General features: G+C 51.0%; 20 non-coding genes across 20 annotated transcripts; all 20 read left to right on the forward strand.

Moving 5' to 3' along the window:
- The first annotated feature begins 606 nt into the window (after window positions 1–606).
- On the forward strand, window positions 607–679 carry Trnaa-ugc. The gene has a single exon. It is a non-coding gene; the product is annotated as a tRNA-Ala (tRNA).
- A 416-nt stretch (window positions 680–1,095) lies between these two features.
- On the forward strand, window positions 1,096–1,168 carry Trnaa-agc. The gene has a single exon. It is a non-coding gene; the product is annotated as a tRNA-Ala (tRNA).
- Window positions 1,169–2,181: 1,013 nt separating this feature from the next.
- Trnaa-ugc lies at window positions 2,182–2,254 on the forward strand. Its single transcript has one exon. It is a non-coding gene; the product is annotated as a tRNA-Ala (tRNA).
- A 416-nt stretch (window positions 2,255–2,670) lies between these two features.
- On the forward strand, window positions 2,671–2,743 carry Trnad-auc. Its single transcript has one exon. It is a non-coding gene; the product is annotated as a tRNA-Asp (tRNA).
- A 1,013-nt stretch (window positions 2,744–3,756) lies between these two features.
- Trnaa-ugc lies at window positions 3,757–3,829 on the forward strand. The gene has a single exon. It is a non-coding gene; the product is annotated as a tRNA-Ala (tRNA).
- Window positions 3,830–4,245: 416 nt separating this feature from the next.
- Trnaa-agc lies at window positions 4,246–4,318 on the forward strand. The gene has a single exon. It is a non-coding gene; the product is annotated as a tRNA-Ala (tRNA).
- Window positions 4,319–5,331: 1,013 nt separating this feature from the next.
- Window positions 5,332–5,404, forward strand: Trnaa-ugc. Its single transcript has one exon. It is a non-coding gene; the product is annotated as a tRNA-Ala (tRNA).
- Window positions 5,405–5,820: 416 nt separating this feature from the next.
- Window positions 5,821–5,893, forward strand: Trnaa-agc. Its single transcript has one exon. It is a non-coding gene; the product is annotated as a tRNA-Ala (tRNA).
- A 1,013-nt stretch (window positions 5,894–6,906) lies between these two features.
- Window positions 6,907–6,979, forward strand: Trnaa-ugc. Its single transcript has one exon. It is a non-coding gene; the product is annotated as a tRNA-Ala (tRNA).
- A 416-nt stretch (window positions 6,980–7,395) lies between these two features.
- On the forward strand, window positions 7,396–7,468 carry Trnaa-agc. Its single transcript has one exon. It is a non-coding gene; the product is annotated as a tRNA-Ala (tRNA).
- Window positions 7,469–8,481: 1,013 nt separating this feature from the next.
- On the forward strand, window positions 8,482–8,554 carry Trnaa-ugc. The gene has a single exon. It is a non-coding gene; the product is annotated as a tRNA-Ala (tRNA).
- Window positions 8,555–8,970: 416 nt separating this feature from the next.
- On the forward strand, window positions 8,971–9,043 carry Trnaa-agc. Its single transcript has one exon. It is a non-coding gene; the product is annotated as a tRNA-Ala (tRNA).
- Window positions 9,044–10,056: 1,013 nt separating this feature from the next.
- On the forward strand, window positions 10,057–10,129 carry Trnaa-ugc. The gene has a single exon. It is a non-coding gene; the product is annotated as a tRNA-Ala (tRNA).
- A 416-nt stretch (window positions 10,130–10,545) lies between these two features.
- Trnaa-agc lies at window positions 10,546–10,618 on the forward strand. The gene has a single exon. It is a non-coding gene; the product is annotated as a tRNA-Ala (tRNA).
- A 1,013-nt stretch (window positions 10,619–11,631) lies between these two features.
- On the forward strand, window positions 11,632–11,704 carry Trnaa-ugc. The gene has a single exon. It is a non-coding gene; the product is annotated as a tRNA-Ala (tRNA).
- Window positions 11,705–12,120: 416 nt separating this feature from the next.
- Window positions 12,121–12,193, forward strand: Trnad-auc. The gene has a single exon. It is a non-coding gene; the product is annotated as a tRNA-Asp (tRNA).
- A 1,013-nt stretch (window positions 12,194–13,206) lies between these two features.
- On the forward strand, window positions 13,207–13,279 carry Trnaa-ugc. Its single transcript has one exon. It is a non-coding gene; the product is annotated as a tRNA-Ala (tRNA).
- A 416-nt stretch (window positions 13,280–13,695) lies between these two features.
- Window positions 13,696–13,768, forward strand: Trnad-auc. Its single transcript has one exon. It is a non-coding gene; the product is annotated as a tRNA-Asp (tRNA).
- A 1,013-nt stretch (window positions 13,769–14,781) lies between these two features.
- Trnaa-ugc lies at window positions 14,782–14,854 on the forward strand. The gene has a single exon. It is a non-coding gene; the product is annotated as a tRNA-Ala (tRNA).
- Window positions 14,855–15,270: 416 nt separating this feature from the next.
- On the forward strand, window positions 15,271–15,343 carry Trnad-auc. The gene has a single exon. It is a non-coding gene; the product is annotated as a tRNA-Asp (tRNA).
- Window positions 15,344–15,953: the final 610 nt, after the last annotated feature.

Raw genomic sequence — 15,953 nt, forward strand, 5'->3', positions numbered from 1 at the left:
CTTGCAGCCCCTCGCTGCCTGCAGACACCGAACAGCCACACTAGGAGGGCGGCCTAAGTCGTAGGCGAAATGTGCTCATTCGCTTGTGTGCGACGTCAAGCTCTAAATAAGGCTGTCACTAGCGTGAGCGTTGCGTGAGCGTCGTGTAAAGTCGGAAAAGTCGTCTGCGTGGGTGAGTGCCATGTTTGGGGAGCGTTTCGTAGTTTGCGCAGTGCAATGGAGACGCGGAAAGTTGTTGTGGCCCAGTCTTTTGCAGTTGGACGACAAGAGTGGTACACAGTAGTAAAGTGCGAGGCAGTGAGTTGGCATGAACAGTCGAGTGCACAATGGGTCTTCAGATGTGCTTGTTACCTCAGGTGCTGTGTGATTGTCGACATGGAGTGAAAACGGAGCAACTTGTGACTGTCCCTTCAATTTAAGACGTTAAAAACGGACGGAATTTGCAGTCGTAATACCAGAGCATCGAAACTACTTGGAACTCTTGCGTATGTGAACGTGTCCGCGCCTTTGTACTCTGGTCCCTTCACCCCTGCAAACCAACCAACCATCGTGTCCGTGCACATAAGAGTAGCAAAGAACGGAGAACAGAGCAGCTTGGTTGTGCTTGGGGGCGTAGCTCAGTTGGTAGAGCGTTCGCTTTGCATGTGAAAGGTCCCGGGTTCAAGCCCCGGCGCCTCCATGTTTTGTGGTCAGTGCGTGGTAAGTGTTGGTCGCGGCGAGCCTAAAGGCACGCAAGATGTTGCAAAGCCAGCGTCACAGACTCGTATACTGACGTAAGGAGAGCAAGACGTAAATGTGAGGACCGGCTGTTGTCGAGGTGTCATCGAGTGCAAATCTGCCTTAGGTATAACGGCCTAACCTCAATGAAGTCTAGAGAGTGGACAACACGTTCGTCTACCTCAGAGCGTTGGCCGAACGCTATTTTCGACGTCGTGCGTGCCACTTTGATTTTGGCCAACTACGATTCGATACAGAATGCAGGAAACCTGAAAGACACCCTCACGGACACATTGAGAGTAGTGTTTGTCAGCGGAATAATGGGAGTGCAAGGGTCTGTGTCATTGATATGGCTGTATGTAGCGCGGTTCGTCAGCAGGGGGCGTAGCTCAGATGGTAGAGCGCTCGCTTAGCATGCGAGAGGTACTGGGATCGATACCCAGCGCCTCCAGAATTTTTAACACCCCAACATGCGCACACTGCCATGCAAGTGGAATAATTCACAGCCAGAAAATGTGTCAAGGCAGATACGAGCCAACGATTAGCAGCCACAATTGGCAAGCGTGCTGTAATGCGCACGAAGCACCCTCCTCCCACCACTACACATAATTTAGAAACAGTACAAGTGTTCCCATAAGATTCTCAAACCTATGTCGCAAAGATCAGCCTTGCGCCGAATTCACAAAAATCCCACTGCACATTCCAATTCTTGACGTGCAGTCGGCTGCTACTGGTGTTGCTAGTTGTGACTGCTGATGACAGATGCCGTAGCAATCAATTCATGGAGTGACTTGTATGTTTTGCGATACTCTGTCTCTGACAAGCAAGCAGAGGTGACATAGGCGCGAACACAGGAAGCTTGCAGCCCCTCGCTGCCTGCAGACACCGAACAGCCACACTAGGAGGGCGGCCTAAGTCGTAGGCGAAATGTGCTCATTCGCTTGTGTGCGACGTCAAGCTCTAAATAAGGCTGTCACTAGCGTGAGCGTTGCGTGAGCGTCGTGTAAAGTCGGAAAAGTCGTCTGCGTGGGTGAGTGCCATGTTTGGGGAGCGTTTCGTAGTTTGCGCAGTGCAATGGAGACGCGGAAAGTTGTTGTGGCCCAGTCTTTTGCAGTTGGACGACAAGAGTGGTACACAGTAGTAAAGTGCGAGGCAGTGAGTTGGCATGAACAGTCGAGTGCACAATGGGTCTTCAGATGTGCTTGTTACCTCAGGTGCTGTGTGATTGTCGACATGGAGTGAAAACGGAGCAACTTGTGACTGTCCCTTCAATTTAAGACGTTAAAAACGGACGGAATTTGCAGTCGTAATACCAGAGCATCGAAACTACTTGGAACTCTTGCGTATGTGAACGTGTCCGCGCCTTTGTACTCTGGTCCCTTCACCCCTGCAAACCAACCAACCATCGTGTCCGTGCACATAAGAGTAGCAAAGAACGGAGAACAGCGCAGCTTGGTTGTGCTTGGGGGCGTAGCTAAGTTGGTAGAGCGTTCGCTTTGCATGTGAAAGGTCCCGGGTTCAAGCCCCGGCGCCTCCATGTTTTGTGGTCAGTGCGTGGTAAGTGTTGGTCGCGGCGAGCCTAAAGGCACGCAAGATGTTGCAAAGCCAGCGTCACAGACTCGTATACTGACGTAAGGAGAGCAAGACGTAAATGTGAGGACCGGCTGTTGTCGAGGTGTCATCGAGTGCAAATCTGCCTTAGGTATAACGGCCTAACCTCAATGAAGTCTAGAGAGTGGACAACACGTTCGTCTACCTCAGAGCGTTGGCCGAACGCTATTTTCGACGTCGTGCGTGCCACTTTGATTTTGGCCAACTACGATTCGATACAGAATGCAGGAAACCTGAAAGACACCCTCACGGACACATTGAGAGTAGTGTTTGTCAGCGGAATAATGGGAGTGCAAGGGTCTGTGTCATTGATATGGCTGTATGTAGCGCGGTTCGTCAGCAGGGGGCGTAGCTCAGATGGTAGAGCGCTCGCTTATCATGCGAGAGGTACTGGGATCGATACCCAGCGCCTCCAGAATTTTTAACACCCCAACATTCGCACACTGCCATGCAAGTGGAATAATTCACAGCCAGAAAATGTGTCAAGGCAGATACGAGCCAACGATTAGCAGCCACAATTGGCAAGCGTGCTGTAATGCGCACGAAGCACCCTCCTCCCACCACTACACATAATTTAGAAACAGTACAAGTGTTCCCATAAGATTCTCAAACCTATGTCGCAAAGATCAGCCTTGCGCCGAATTCACAAAAATCCCACTGCACATTCCAATTCTTGACGTGCAGTCGGCTGCTACTGGTGTTGCTAGTTGTGACTGCTGATGACAGATGCCGTAGCAATCAATTCATGGAGTGACTTGTATGTTTTGCGATACTCTGTCTCTGACAAGCAAGCAGAGGTGACATAGGCGCGAACACAGGAAGCTTGCAGCCCCTCGCTGCCTGCAGACACCGAACAGCCACACTAGGAGGGCGGCCTAAGTCGTAGGCGAAATGTGCTCATTCGCTTGTGTGCGACGTCAAGCTCTAAATAAGGCTGTCACTAGCGTGAGCGTTGCGTGAGCGTCGTGTAAAGTCGGAAAAGTCGTCTGCGTGGGTGAGTGCCATGTTTGGGGAGCGTTTCGTAGTTTGCGCAGTGCAATGGAGACGCGGAAAGTTGTTGTGGCCCAGTCTTTTGCAGTTGGACGACAAGAGTGGTACACAGTAGTAAAGTGCGAGGCAGTGAGTTGGCATGAACAGTCGAGTGCACAATGGGTCTTCAGATGTGCTTGTTACCTCAGGTGCTGTGTGATTGTCGACATGGAGTGAAAACGGAACAACTTGTGACTGTCCCTTCAATTTAAGACGTTAAAAACGGACGGAATTTGCAGTCGTAATACCAGAGCATCGAAACTACTTGGAACTCTTGCGTATGTGAACGTGTCCGCGCCTTTGTACTCTGGTCCCTTCACCCCTGCAAACCAACCAACCATCGTGTCCGTGCACATAAGAGTAGCAAAGAACGGAGAACAGAGCAGCTTGGTTGTGCTTGGGGGCGTAGCTCAGTTGGTAGAGCGTTCGCTTTGCATGTGAAAGGTCCCGGGTTCAAGCCCCGGCGCCTCCATGTTTTGTGGTCAGTGCGTGGTAAGTGTTGGTCGCGGCGAGCCTAAAGGCACGCAAGATGTTTCAAAGCCAGCGTCACAGACTCGTATACTGACGTAAGGAGAGCAAGACGTAAATGTGAGGACCGGCTGTTGTCGAGGTGTCATCGAGTGCAAATCTGCCTTAGGTATAACGGCCTAACCTCAATGAAGTCTAGAGAGTGGACAACACGTTCGTCTACCTCAGAGCGTTGGCCGAACGCTATTTTCGACGTCGTGCGTGCCACTTTGATTTTGGCCAACTACGATTCGATACAGAATGCAGGAAACCTGAAAGACACCCTCACGGACACATTGAGAGTAGTGTTTGTCAGCGGAATAATGGGAGTGCAAGGGTCTGTGTCATTGATATGGCTGTATGTAGCGCGGTTCGTCAGCAGGGGGCGTAGCTCAGATGGTAGAGCGCTCGCTTAGCATGCGAGAGGTACTGGGATCGATACCCAGCGCCTCCAGAATTTTTAACACCCCAACATGCGCACACTGCCATGCAAGTGGAATAATTCACAGCCAGAAAATGTGTCAAGGCAGATACGAGCCAACGATTAGCAGCCACAATTGGCAAGCGTGCTGTAATGCGCACGAAGCACCCTCCTCCCACCACTACACATAATTTAGAAACAGTACAAGTGTTCCCATAAGATTCTCAAACCTATGTCGCAAAGATCAGCCTTGCGCCGAATTCACAAAAATCCCACTGCACATTCCAATTCTTGACGTGCAGTCGGCTGCTACTGGTGTTGCTAGTTGTGACTGCTGATGACAGATGCCGTAGCAATCAATTCATGGAGTGACTTGTATGTTTTGCGATACTCTGTCTCTGACAAGCAAGCAGAGGTGACATAGGCGCGAACACAGGAAGCTTGCAGCCCCTCGCTGCCTGCAGACACCGAACAGCCACACTAGGAGGGCGGCCTAAGTCGTAGGCGAAATGTGCTCATTCGCTTGTGTGCGACGTCAAGCTCTAAATAAGGCTGTCACTAGCGTGAGCGTTGCGTGAGCGTCGTGTAAAGTCGGAAAAGTCGTCTGCGTGGGTGAGTGCCATGTTTGGGGAGCGTTTCGTAGTTTGCGCAGTGCAATGGAGACGCGGAAAGTTGTTGTGGCCCAGTCTTTTGCAGTTGGACGACAAGAGTGGTACACAGTAGTAAAGTGCGAGGCAGTGAGTTGGCATGAACAGTCGAGTGCACAATGGGTCTTCAGATGTGCTTGTTACCTCAGGTGCTGTGTGATTGTCGACATGGAGTGAAAACGGAGCAACTTGTGACTGTCCCTTCAATTTAAGACGTTAAAAACGGACGGAATTTGCAGTCGTAATACCAGAGCATCGAAACTACTTGGAACTCTTGCGTATGTGAACGTGTCCGCGCCTTTGTACTCTGGTCCCTTCACCCCTGCAAACCAACCAACCATCGTGTCCGTGCACATAAGAGTAGCAAAGAACGGAGAACAGCGCAGCTTGGTTGTGCTTGGGGGCGTAGCTCAGTTGGTAGAGCGTTCGCTTTGCATGTGAAAGGTCCCGGGTTCAAGCCCCGGCGCCTCCATGTTTTGTGGTCAGTGCGTGGTAAGTGTTGGTCGCGGCGAGCCTAAAGGCACGCAAGATGTTGCAAAGCCAGCGTCACAGACTCGTATACTGACGTAAGGAGAGCAAGACGTAAATGTGAGGACCGGCTGTTGTCGAGGTGTCATCGAGTGCAAATCTGCCTTAGGTATAACGGCCTAACCTCAATGAAGTCTAGAGAGTGGACAACACGTTCGTCTACCTCAGAGCGTTGGCCGAACGCTATTTTCGACGTCGTGCGTGCCACTTTGATTTTGGCCAACTACGATTCGATACAGAATGCAGGAAACCTGAAAGACACCCTCACGGACACATTGAGAGTAGTGTTTGTCAGCGGAATAATGGGAGTGCAAGGGTCTGTGTCATTGATATGGCTGTATGTAGCGCGGTTCGTCAGCAGGGGGCGTAGCTCAGATGGTAGAGCGCTCGCTTAGCATGCGAGAGGTACTGGGATCGATACCCAGCGCCTCCAGAATTTTTAACACCCCAACATGCGCACACTGCCATGCAAGTGGAATAATTCACAGCCAGAAAATGTGTCAAGGCAGATACGAGCCAACGATTAGCAGCCACAATTGGCAAGCGTGCTGTAATGCGCACGAAGCACCCTCCTCCCACCACTACACATAATTTAGAAACAGTACAAGTGTTCCCATAAGATTCTCAAACCTATGTCGCAAAGATCAGCCTTGCGCCGAATTCACAAAAATCCCACTGCACATTCCAATTCTTGACGTGCAGTCGGCTGCTACTGGTGTTGCTAGTTGTGACTGCTGATGACAGATGCCGTAGCAATCAATTCATGGAGTGACTTGTATGTTTTGCGATACTCTGTCTCTGACAAGCAAGCAGAGGTGACATAGGCGCGAACACAGGAAGCTTGCAGCCCCTCGCTGCCTGCAGACACCGAACAGCCACACTAGGAGGGCGGCCTAAGTCGTAGGCGAAATGTGCTCATTCGCTTGTGTGCGACGTCAAGCTCTAAATAAGGCTGTCACTAGCGTGAGCGTTGCGTGAGCGTCGTGTAAAGTCGGAAAAGTCGTCTGCGTGGGTGAGTGCCATGTTTGGGGAGCGTTTCGTAGTTTGCGCAGTGCAATGGAGACGCGGAAAGTTGTTGTGGCCCAGTCTTTTGCAGTTGGACGACAAGAGTGGTACACAGTAGTAAAGTGCGAGGCAGTGAGTTGGCATGAACAGTCGAGTGCACAATGGGTCTTCAGATGTGCTTGTTACCTCAGGTGCTGTGTGATTGTCGACATGGAGTGAAAACGGAGCAACTTGTGACTGTCCCTTCAATTTAAGACGTTAAAAACGGACGGAATTTGCAGTCGTAATACCAGAGCATCGAAACTACTTGGAACTCTTGCGTATGTGAACGTGTCCGCGCCTTTGTACTCTGGTCCCTTCACCCCTGCAAACCAACCAACCATCGTGTCCGTGCACATAAGAGTAGCAAAGAACGGAGAACAGCGCAGCTTGGTTGTGCTTGGGGGCGTAGCTAAGTTGGTAGAGCGTTCGCTTTGCATGTGAAAGGTCCCGGGTTCAAGCCCCGGCGCCTCCATGTTTTGTGGTCAGTGCGTGGTAAGTGTTGGTCGCGGCGAGCCTAAAGGCACGCAAGATGTTGCAAAGCCAGCGTCACAGACTCGTATACTGACGTAAGGAGAGCAAGACGTAAATGTGAGGACCGGCTGTTGTCGAGGTGTCATCGAGTGCAAATCTGCCTTAGGTATAACGGCCTAACCTCAATGAAGTCTAGAGAGTGGACAACACGTTCGTCTACCTCAGAGCGTTGGCCGAACGCTATTTTCGACGTCGTGCGTGCCACTTTGATTTTGGCCAACTACGATTCGATACAGAATGCAGGAAACCTGAAAGACACCCTCACGGACACATTGAGAGTAGTGTTTGTCAGCGGAATAATGGGAGTGCAAGGGTCTGTGTCATTGATATGGCTGTATGTAGCGCGGTTCGTCAGCAGGGGGCGTAGCTCAGATGGTAGAGCGCTCGCTTAGCATGCGAGAGGTACTGGGATCGATACCCAGCGCCTCCAGAATTTTTAACACCCCAACATGCGCACACTGCCATGCAAGTGGAATAATTCACAGCCAGAAAATGTGTCAAGGCAGATACGAGCCAACGATTAGCAGCCACAATTGGCAAGCGTGCTGTAATGCGCACGAAGCACCCTCCTCCCACCACTACACATAATTTAGAAACAGTACAAGTGTTCCCATAAGATTCTCAAACCTATGTCGCAAAGATCAGCCTTGCGCCGAATTCACAAAAATCCCACTGCACATTCCAATTCTTGACGTGCAGTCGGCTGCTACTGGTGTTGCTAGTTGTGACTGCTGATGACAGATGCCGTAGCAATCAATTCATGGAGTGACTTGTATGTTTTGCGATACTCTGTCTCTGACAAGCAAGCAGAGGTGACATAGGCGCGAACACAGGAAGCTTGCAGCCCCTCGCTGCCTGCAGACACCGAACAGCCACACTAGGAGGGCGGCCTAAGTCGTAGGCGAAATGTGCTCATTCGCTTGTGTGCGACGTCAAGCTCTAAATAAGGCTGTCACTAGCGTGAGCGTTGCGTGAGCGTCGTGTAAAGTCGGAAAAGTCGTCTGCGTGGGTGAGTGCCATGTTTGGGGAGCGTTTCGTAGTTTGCGCAGTGCAATGGAGACGCGGAAAGTTGTTGTGGCCCAGTCTTTTGCAGTTGGACGACAAGAGTGGTACACAGTAGTAAAGTGCGAGGCAGTGAGTTGGCATGAACAGTCGAGTGCACAATGGGTCTTCAGATGTGCTTGTTACCTCAGGTGCTGTGTGATTGTCGACATGGAGTGAAAACGGAGCAACTTGTGACTGTCCCTTCAATTTAAGACGTTAAAAACGGACGGAATTTGCAGTCGTAATACCAGAGCATCGAAACTACTTGGAACTCTTGCGTATGTGAACGTGTCCGCGCCTTTGTACTCTGGTCCCTTCACCCCTGCAAACCAACCAACCATCGTGTCCGTGCACATAAGAGTAGCAAAGAACGGAGAACAGCGCAGCTTGGTTGTGCTTGGGGGCGTAGCTAAGTTGGTAGAGCGTTCGCTTTGCATGTGAAAGGTCCCGGGTTCAAGCCCCGGCGCCTCCATGTTTTGTGGTCAGTGCGTGGTAAGTGTTGGTCGCGGCGAGCCTAAAGGCACGCAAGATGTTGCAAAGCCAGCGTCACAGACTCGTATACTGACGTAAGGAGAGCAAGACGTAAATGTGAGGACCGGCTGTTGTCGAGGTGTCATCGAGTGCAAATCTGCCTTAGGTATAACGGCCTAACCTCAATGAAGTCTAGAGAGTGGACAACACGTTCGTCTACCTCAGAGCGTTGGCCGAACGCTATTTTCGACGTCGTGCGTGCCACTTTGATTTTGGCCAACTACGATTCGATACAGAATGCAGGAAACCTGAAAGACACCCTCACGGACACATTGAGAGTAGTGTTTGTCAGCGGAATAATGGGAGTGCAAGGGTCTGTGTCATTGATATGGCTGTATGTAGCGCGGTTCGTCAGCAGGGGGCGTAGCTCAGATGGTAGAGCGCTCGCTTAGCATGCGAGAGGTACTGGGATCGATACCCAGCGCCTCCAGAATTTTTAACACCCCAACATGCGCACACTGCCATGCAAGTGGAATAATTCACAGCCAGAAAATGTGTCAAGGCAGATACGAGCCAACGATTAGCAGCCACAATTGGCAAGCGTGCTGTAATGCGCACGAAGCACCCTCCTCCCACCACTACACATAATTTAGAAACAGTACAAGTGTTCCCATAAGATTCTCAAACCTATGTCGCAAAGATCAGCCTTGCGCCGAATTCACAAAAATCCCACTGCACATTCCAATTCTTGACGTGCAGTCGGCTGCTACTGGTGTTGCTAGTTGTGACTGCTGATGACAGATGCCGTAGCAATCAATTCATGGAGTGACTTGTATGTTTTGCGATACTCTGTCTCTGACAAGCAAGCAGAGGTGACATAGGCGCGAACACAGGAAGCTTGCAGCCCCTCGCTGCCTGCAGACACCGAACAGCCACACTAGGAGGGCGGCCTAAGTCGTAGGCGAAATGTGCTCATTCGCTTGTGTGCGACGTCAAGCTCTAAATAAGGCTGTCACTAGCGTGAGCGTTGCGTGAGCGTCGTGTAAAGTCGGAAAAGTCGTCTGCGTGGGTGAGTGCCATGTTTGGGGAGCGTTTCGTAGTTTGCGCAGTGCAATGGAGACGCGGAAAGTTGTTGTGGCCCAGTCTTTTGCAGTTGGACGACAAGAGTGGTACACAGTAGTAAAGTGCGAGGCAGTGAGTTGGCATGAACAGTCGAGTGCACAATGGGTCTTCAGATGTGCTTGTTACCTCAGGTGCTGTGTGATTGTCGACATGGAGTGAAAACGGAGCAACTTGTGACTGTCCCTTCAATTTAAGACGTTAAAAACGGACGGAATTTGCAGTCGTAATACCAGAGCATCGAAACTACTTGGAACTCTTGCGTATGTGAACGTGTCCGCGCCTTTGTACTCTGGTCCCTTCACCCCTGCAAACCAACCAACCATCGTGTCCGTGCACATAAGAGTAGCAAAGAACGGAGAACAGCGCAGCTTGGTTGTGCTTGGGGGCGTAGCTAAGTTGGTAGAGCGTTCGCTTTGCATGTGAAAGGTCCCGGGTTCAAGCCCCGGCGCCTCCATGTTTTGTGGTCAGTGCGTGGTAAGTGTTGGTCGCGGCGAGCCTAAAGGCACGCAAGATGTTGCAAAGCCAGCGTCACAGACTCGTATACTGACGTAAGGAGAGCAAGACGTAAATGTGAGGACCGGCTGTTGTCGAGGTGTCATCGAGTGCAAATCTGCCTTAGGTATAACGGCCTAACCTCAATGAAGTCTAGAGAGTGGACAACACGTTCGTCTACCTCAGAGCGTTGGCCGAACGCTATTTTCGACGTCGTGCGTGCCACTTTGATTTTGGCCAACTACGATTCGATACAGAATGCAGGAAACCTGAAAGACACCCTCACGGACACATTGAGAGTAGTGTTTGTCAGCGGAATAATGGGAGTGCAAGGGTCTGTGTCATTGATATGGCTGTATGTAGCGCGGTTCGTCAGCAGGGGGCGTAGCTCAGATGGTAGAGCGCTCGCTTAGCATGCGAGAGGTACTGGGATCGATACCCAGCGCCTCCAGAATTTTTAACACCCCAACATGCGCACACTGCCATGCAAGTGGAATAATTCACAGCCAGAAAATGTGTCAAGGCAGATACGAGCCAACGATTAGCAGCCACAATTGGCAAGCGTGCTGTAATGCGCACGAAGCACCCTCCTCCCACCACTACACATAATTTAGAAACAGTACAAGTGTTCCCATAAGATTCTCAAACCTATGTCGCAAAGATCAGCCTTGCGCCGAATTCACAAAAATCCCACTGCACATTCCAATTCTTGACGTGCAGTCGGCTGCTACTGGTGTTGCTAGTTGTGACTGCTGATGACAGATGCCGTAGCAATCAATTCATGGAGTGACTTGTATGTTTTGCGATACTCTGTCTCTGACAAGCAAGCAGAGGTGACATAGGCGCGAACACAGGAAGCTTGCAGCCCCTCGCTGCCTGCAGACACCGAACAGCCACACTAGGAGGGCGGCCTAAGTCGTAGGCGAAATGTGCTCATTCGCTTGTGTGCGACGTCAAGCTCTAAATAAGGCTGTCACTAGCGTGAGCGTTGCGTGAGCGTCGTGTAAAGTCGGAAAAGTCGTCTGCGTGGGTGAGTGCCATGTTTGGGGAGCGTTTCGTAGTTTGCGCAGTGCAATGGAGACGCGGAAAGTTGTTGTGGCCCAGTCTTTTGCAGTTGGACGACAAGAGTGGTACACAGTAGTAAAGTGCGAGGCAGTGAGTTGGCATGAACAGTCGAGTGCACAATGGGTCTTCAGATGTGCTTGTTACCTCAGGTGCTGTGTGATTGTCGACATGGAGTGAAAACGGAGCAACTTGTGACTGTCCCTTCAATTTAAGACGTTAAAAACGGACGGAATTTGCAGTCGTAATACCAGAGCATCGAAACTACTTGGAACTCTTGCGTATGTGAACGTGTCCGCGCCTTTGTACTCTGGTCCCTTCACCCCTGCAAACCAACCAACCATCGTGTCCGTGCACATAAGAGTAGCAAAGAACGGAGAACAGCGCAGCTTGGTTGTGCTTGGGGGCGTAGCTAAGTTGGTAGAGCGTTCGCTTTGCATGTGAAAGGTCCCGGGTTCAAGCCCCGGCGCCTCCATGTTTTGTGGTCAGTGCGTGGTAAGTGTTGGTCGCGGCGAGCCTAAAGGCACGCAAGATGTTGCAAAGCCAGCGTCACAGACTCGTATACTGACGTAAGGAGAGCAAGACGTAAATGTGAGGACCGGCTGTTGTCGAGGTGTCATCGAGTGCAAATCTGCCTTAGGTATAACGGCCTAACCTCAATGAAGTCTAGAGAGTGGACAACACGTTCGTCTACCTCAGAGCGTTGGCCGAACGCTATTTTCGACGTCGTGCGTGCCACTTTGATTTTGGCCAACTACGATTCGATACAGAATGCAGGAAACCTGAAAGACACCCTCACGGACACATTGAGAGTAGTGTTTGTCAGCGGAATAATGGGAGTGCAAGGGTCTGTGTCATTGATATGGCTGTATGTAGCGCGGTTCGTCAGCAGGGGGCGTAGCTCAGATGGTAGAGCGCTCGCTTATCATGCGAGAGGTACTGGGATCGATACCCAGCGCCTCCAGAATTTTTAACACCCCAACATTCGCACACTGCCATGCAAGTGGAATAATTCACAGCCAGAAAATGTGTCAAGGCAGATACGAGCCAACGATTAGCAGCCACAATTGGCAAGCGTGCTGTAATGCGCACGAAGCACCCTCCTCCCACCACTACACATAATTTAGAAACAGTACAAGTGTTCCCATAAGATTCTCAAACCTATGTCGCAAAGATCAGCCTTGCGCCGAATTCACAAAAATCCCACTGCACATTCCAATTCTTGACGTGCAGTCGGCTGCTACTGGTGTTGCTAGTTGTGACTGCTGATGACAGATGCCGTAGCAATCAATTCATGGAGTGACTTGTATGTTTTGCGATACTCTGTCTCTGACAAGCAAGCAGAGGTGACATAGGCGCGAACACAGGAAGCTTGCAGCCCCTCGCTGCCTGCAGACACCGAACAGCCACACTAGGAGGGCGGCCTAAGTCGTAGGCGAAATGTGCTCATTCGCTTGTGTGCGACGTCAAGCTCTAAATAAGGCTGTCACTAGCGTGAGCGTTGCGTGAGCGTCGTGTAAAGTCGGAAAAGTCGTCTGCGTGGGTGAGTGCCATGTTTGGGGAGCGTTTCGTAGTTTGCGCAGTGCAATGGAGACGCGGAAAGTTGTTGTGGCCCAGTCTTTTGCAGTTGGACGACAAGAGTGGTACACAGTAGTAAAGTGCGAGGCAGTGAGTTGGCATGAACAGTCGAGTGCACAATGGGTCTTCAGATGTGCTTGTTACCTCAGGTGCTGTGTGATTGTCGACATGGAGTGAAAACGGAGCAACTTGTGACTGTCCCTTCAATTTAAGACGTTAAAAACGGACGGAATTTGCAGTCGTAATACCAGAGCATCGAAACTACTTGGAACTCTTGCGTATGTGAACGTGTCCGCGCCTTTGTACTCTGGTCCCTTCACCCCTGCAAACCAACCAACCATCGTGTCCGTGCACATAAGAGTAGCAAAGAACGGAGAACAGCGCAGCTTGGTTGTGCTTGGGGGCGTAGCTAAGTTGGTAGAGCGTTCGCTTTGCATGTGAAAGGTCCCGGGTTCAAGCCCCGGCGCCTCCATGTTTTGTGGTCAGTGCGTGGTAAGTGTTGGTCGCGGCGAGCCTAAAGGCACGCAAGATGTTGCAAAGCCAGCGTCACAGACTCGTATACTGACGTAAGGAGAGCAAGACGTAAATGTGAGGACCGGCTGTTGTCGAGGTGTCATCGAGTGCAAATCTGCCTTAGGTATAACGGCCTAACCTCAATGAAGTCTAGAGAGTGGACAACACGTTCGTCTACCTCAGAGCGTTGGCCGAACGCTATTTTCGACGTCGTGCGTGCCACTTTGATTTTGGCCAACTACGATTCGATACAGAATGCAGGAAACCTGAAAGACACCCTCACGGACACATTGAGAGTAGTGTTTGTCAGCGGAATAATGGGAGTGCAAGGGTCTGTGTCATTGATATGGCTGTATGTAGCGCGGTTCGTCAGCAGGGGGCGTAGCTCAGATGGTAGAGCGCTCGCTTATCATGCGAGAGGTACTGGGATCGATACCCAGCGCCTCCAGAATTTTTAACACCCCAACATTCGCACACTGCCATGCAAGTGGAATAATTCACAGCCAGAAAATGTGTCAAGGCAGATACGAGCCAACGATTAGCAGCCACAATTGGCAAGCGTGCTGTAATGCGCACGAAGCACCCTCCTCCCACCACTACACATAATTTAGAAACAGTACAAGTGTTCCCATAAGATTCTCAAACCTATGTCGCAAAGATCAGCCTTGCGCCGAATTCACAAAAATCCCACTGCACATTCCAATTCTTGACGTGCAGTCGGCTGCTACTGGTGTTGCTAGTTGTGACTGCTGATGACAGATGCCGTAGCAATCAATTCATGGAGTGACTTGTATGTTTTGCGATACTCTGTCTCTGACAAGCAAGCAGAGGTGACATAGGCGCGAACACAGGAAGCTTGCAGCCCCTCGCTGCCTGCAGACACCGAACAGCCACACTAGGAGGGCGGCCTAAGTCGTAGGCGAAATGTGCTCATTCGCTTGTGTGCGACGTCAAGCTCTAAATAAGGCTGTCACTAGCGTGAGCGTTGCGTGAGCGTCGTGTAAAGTCGGAAAAGTCGTCTGCGTGGGTGAGTGCCATGTTTGGGGAGCGTTTCGTAGTTTGCGCAGTGCAATGGAGACGCGGAAAGTTGTTGTGGCCCAGTCTTTTGCAGTTGGACGACAAGAGTGGTACACAGTAGTAAAGTGCGAGGCAGTGAGTTGGCATGAACAGTCGAGTGCACAATGGGTCTTCAGATGTGCTTGTTACCTCAGGTGCTGTGTGATTGTCGACATGGAGTGAAAACGGAGCAACTTGTGACTGTCCCTTCAATTTAAGACGTTAAAAACGGACGGAATTTGCAGTCGTAATACCAGAGCATCGAAACTACTTGGAACTCTTGCGTATGTGAACGTGTCCGCGCCTTTGTACTCTGGTCCCTTCACCCCTGCAAACCAACCAACCATCGTGTCCGTGCACATAAGAGTAGCAAAGAACGGAGAACAGCGCAGCTTGGTTGTGCTTGGGGGCGTAGCTAAGTTGGTAGAGCGTTCGCTTTGCATGTGAAAGGTCCCGGGTTCAAGCCCCGGCGCCTCCATGTTTTGTGGTCAGTGCGTGGTAAGTGTTGGTCGCGGCGAGCCTAAAGGCACGCAAGATGTTGCAAAGCCAGCGTCACAGACTCGTATACTGACGTAAGGAGAGCAAGACGTAAATGTGAGGACCGGCTGTTGTCGAGGTGTCATCGAGTGCAAATCTGCCTTAGGTATAACGGCCTAACCTCAATGAAGTCTAGAGAGTGGACAACACGTTCGTCTACCTCAGAGCGTTGGCCGAACGCTATTTTCGACGTCGTGCGTGCCACTTTGATTTTGGCCAACTACGATTCGATACAGAATGCAGGAAACCTGAAAGACACCCTCACGGACACATTGAGAGTAGTGTTTGTCAGCGGAATAATGGGAGTGCAAGGGTCTGTGTCATTGATATGGCTGTATGTAGCGCGGTTCGTCAGCAGGGGGCGTAGCTCAGATGGTAGAGCGCTCGCTTATCATGCGAGAGGTACTGGGATCGATACCCAGCGCCTCCAGAATTTTTAACACCCCAACATTCGCACACTGCCATGCAAGTGGAATAATTCACAGCCAGAAAATGTGTCAAGGCAGATACGAGCCAACGATTAGCAGCCACAATTGGCAAGCGTGCTGTAATGCGCACGAAGCACCCTCCTCCCACCACTACACATAATTTAGAAACAGTACAAGTGTTCCCATAAGATTCTCAAACCTATGTCGCAAAGATCAGCCTTGCGCCGAATTCACAAAAATCCCACTGCACATTCCAATTCTTGACGTGCAGTCGGCTGCTACTGGTGTTGCTAGTTGTGACTGCTGATGACAGATGCCGTAGCAATCAATTCATGGAGTGACTTGTATGTTTTGCGATACTCTGTCTCTGACAAGCAAGCAGAGGTGACATAGGCGCGAACACAGGAAGCTTGCAGCCCCTCGCTGCCTGCAGACACCGAACAGCCACACTAGGAGGGCGGCCTAAGTCGTAGGCGAAATGTGCTCATTCGCTTGTGTGCGACGTCAAGCTCTAAATAAGGCTGTCACTAGCGTGAGCGTTGCGTGAGCGTCGTGTAAAGTCGGAAAAGTCGTCTGCGTGGGTGAGTGCCATGTTTGGGGAGCGTTTCGTAG

Source organism: Schistocerca piceifrons, chromosome 9 (assembly GCF_021461385.2).
Source record: "Schistocerca piceifrons isolate TAMUIC-IGC-003096 chromosome 9, iqSchPice1.1, whole genome shotgun sequence".
In the NCBI taxonomy this organism is placed as follows: domain Eukaryota; kingdom Metazoa; phylum Arthropoda; class Insecta; order Orthoptera; family Acrididae; genus Schistocerca; species Schistocerca piceifrons.